The following is a 3703-nucleotide window of genomic DNA, read 5'->3' as shown; positions in this document are numbered from 1 at the left end:
AATATTTTTCTTAGGCACATGCCTATTACTTTGGCTTTTGAATTAGATGGACCCCATAAATCTCCCCCTCCGGTCTCATTTATTTAGAGGAGGTAGCACTGTCTTCTAGTTTGAATGCATGTCGACAATATCTTTGCTTAGCTCGAACTTGACTCTTGGTACCACCTTGGTCAGCATATCTGTGGGATTCTCACTTGTAGAAATCTTCAAGACTTTTAGAAATTCATTCTCTACCATTTCTTAAATCCAATGATATCTCACGACGATGTGTTTGATCCTTGCATGGTACATGGAGTTGTTGCTAAAAATGCTCTCCGTACAAGATGACTATTCGCTACAGTAATGAGTGGTGCCTTTATGGCAGCTGCACCGCTGTCCGGCGGCCAAAAGCCATCGGACCAGTCCCAAAAGAACCCCCGACCCATTGTGCACCTTCCCCAATTGGTTTCATCTTCAAATTCAAAGCCACCTGCTGCAGATCTTCAAAATGGTAATGCAATTACTGTAGCAAAATGTTGCCCGGGAGATTCTAAAATTTTCTGGCTCGATTCGGGCTCAAATTTTGCACTTCGAAGCCGTGGGGTTTGTTCTCCACATCAAGAACTAGCTCTCCGCCAAAAATCAGGCAATTTCACCGCTGGTAATACAGAGTCACGAACTCTAATTGAATACATGCAATGATCTCAAAGATCGAATATACAATACTATTCGAATAAGAGTTGATAGTACAATATAATAAAAAGACTCCAATGGACTGCGATGACCAAGCAGTCCTACCTTGAATTCTTGCGATCACGCTCTAATCTATGCCAGAATTCAATATCTTCAATACCTGGCTCTGCACAAAAATATGCAGAAGTGTAGTATGAGTACTCCACATTCGGTATCCAGTAAGTATCAAGACTAACCTCGGTGGAGTAGTGACGAGGTGTAGTCAAGACACTCACTAGTCAAATAACTTGTGCAACATAGCATACAAAAATAATAAAAAATAAATAGCAGTGATGGCAATAATAATCAACTTGTGACATAAACATCAACGCAATAGGAACACCATAAATATTGCTCAAACGAATATAAACACAAGTACAACCAAGTAATCAAGTCCTTCAAAATATACGTCTTTTATCTATGAGTTTTTCAAATAAAAATCTTTAGAATGTAATCTGTACAATTAAATATATCCCAAATATACTTCTTTCAAATAAATATCTTACGAATATAACTCTTTCAAATAAATATCTTTAAATATAATTAATTCAAGTAAATATCTTTCGAATATAATTCTTTCAAGTAAATACCTTTCGAATATAATTCTTTCAAGTAAAAGTCACCGTGTGACACCTCATTTAACTTTCATGGTGTGAGAAACATATTCAACATATCACATTGAATGGCACGGTAATACCTTCGCGCACTTATCTTATTCTCACCTGATATATATATCAAATAAATTGGTACGACAACATCCTTCGTGCATTTATCTCTTTCTCAATGTGCATACATATAACAGTACTAACTAGGTGGGAGAAATGCCAATAACAATAAAAAAAATAAAGTGGGAGGCACACAAGAAGCAACAACGACGATAAGACACATAGAAAACATAGGTGCACAATAAGAGTTCAAGATAAAGGCATGAATGTATACACAATGAACAGATATCACAATATAATGTATGTCTTTTATCCTCGCCTGCACGGAACACCTTTCGTGCCATGAACATATGATAATATAAAAATAATGGCACGACATCACCCTTCGTGCTTTTACTCTCATCCTCACATGATAATATAAATGAAATGGCATGTCATTATCCTTCGTGCATATTAAGAATGACACGTCATCACCCTTCGTGCTTTATACTTTTCCTCACATGATAATATAACTGAAATGGCACGGCATCACCTTTCGTGCTTTACACTCTCAAATGGCACGACATCACCCTTCGTGCTTTATACTCTCAAATGGCACGACATCACCCTTCGTGCTTTACACTCTTCCTTACCAAGAACATGTATATCATTAACAAGCAAGGTAGGAAGCATAAATAACATCAAGGAGAGTGTTTAAACGACAACACAATACAATAATTCATATTACAATTTTTCCATCTACCATAACCAACTCCAAAGATACAACAAAAATCAATTAATTTCAAAGCAAATAGCCCAAGGCTCCACACAACGTATATAAAACCTCAAAAACAACAACAGAGATGGAAAAGTAACTCAGCATAGGACAACACCTTCTTTAATCCAAATTTTTGAAAAATATATTTACGCCTCTTTTTAAGCTTATTTAATTAATTTTTTGCAGATGAAAAATTCATAATGAAATTAAGTCCAAGAAATATCAAATCAACAAACACACAGAATTCACATAAAATCCAAGTGGCAATCACTCCAAATTATCTTATAAAATACAAACTCGACAAACAAGGAACAAGGCATGACAAATAAAGGATTTACTATGTCCCAATAATTTTTCAATTTAATATATAAGGGTGTCTACAAATTTTAACCGGTATAAATTGCACATATAAACCAAGTACATACTCGTTATCTCGCATACATGATTTTCAATCACATAATTTCCAAATAAGACTCAATGTCTAAGGGATAGTTCCTCCACTCAAGGTTATGAAAGATACTTACCTTTTTGAACTTATGCTGATATTCCAAAATAGCCTTCTTGCTTGAATTGACCTCCCGACAGCTCAAATCTATTCAAATTGATTGTATAACTTCATTAAAATTCATCGAAAATAATTTCGGATAATAAAACGTCAACTTAAAATTTTGCATTAAAAAGTCAATGCGGGACCCGCCTCTCGGAACCTGACAAAATTTTCACGAAATTTGAACACCCATTCCGATACTAGTTCAACCATACCAAATTTACCAAATTCCGATAATGAATCGACCTCCAAATCTTAAATTTTTGTTTTTGAAAGATTTTACAAAAATCTCATTTTCTTCCAATTGTTTCACCAATAAAATATGACAATAATCATGGTATCATGAAATATAATGAAAACCGAGTAGGAAACACTTTCCCCAATCCATTTGGTGAAAATCCTCTCAAAAATCGCCCAAATCCGAGTTCCCTAGCTCCAAAAATGTTTAAATGAGTTAAAAAACAAAACTGCTCAATAAAAACCCATTTTCCGTCACTAAAAGTCCATTTTCCATCACTAAAAGTTTATTTTCCGTCACTAAAGATCCGCACCAGAACCTGTTTGCACCAACAATTTAATATTTCACTAAAAAGGCTCTAACTCCATCATACGAACTCGGAATTCGACGATTCTTGTTCCTATGAGTCACAAATAATAATACGAACCTAGCCGTTTAATCAAAACTCTTTTAGGAGCTTATTTGCTTAATGCGATACCAATTTCACTCGTTAAATAATTAACTCATGTTTCGCGCTAAAGACCCGATCGCGACTTGATGAAATTAGACCAAACATTTCAGATCATTCCTATAATTCATTATCAAACTCTCGAAAGTCTCGAAATCGAATTTCGATCTCTAGAACTAAAAATGGACCTTTGGATCATTACACGCTTATGCTCAAAACACCAAACTCTTCAAAAAACTCTTACGAGACAACTTGTAGTGTATAAATCATAATATTTTGTACGCAAATCCAACTTCCAAACGGTTTAAATTTATGAAAACTAGATACAAAGCTCTAC

The sequence above is a fragment of the Nicotiana tabacum genome, unplaced genomic scaffold, assembly GCF_000715075.1.
Source record: "Nicotiana tabacum cultivar K326 unplaced genomic scaffold, ASM71507v2 Un00439, whole genome shotgun sequence".
Classification (NCBI taxonomy): domain Eukaryota; kingdom Viridiplantae; phylum Streptophyta; class Magnoliopsida; order Solanales; family Solanaceae; genus Nicotiana; species Nicotiana tabacum.
Note: the sequence above shows the minus strand (reverse complement) of the source record.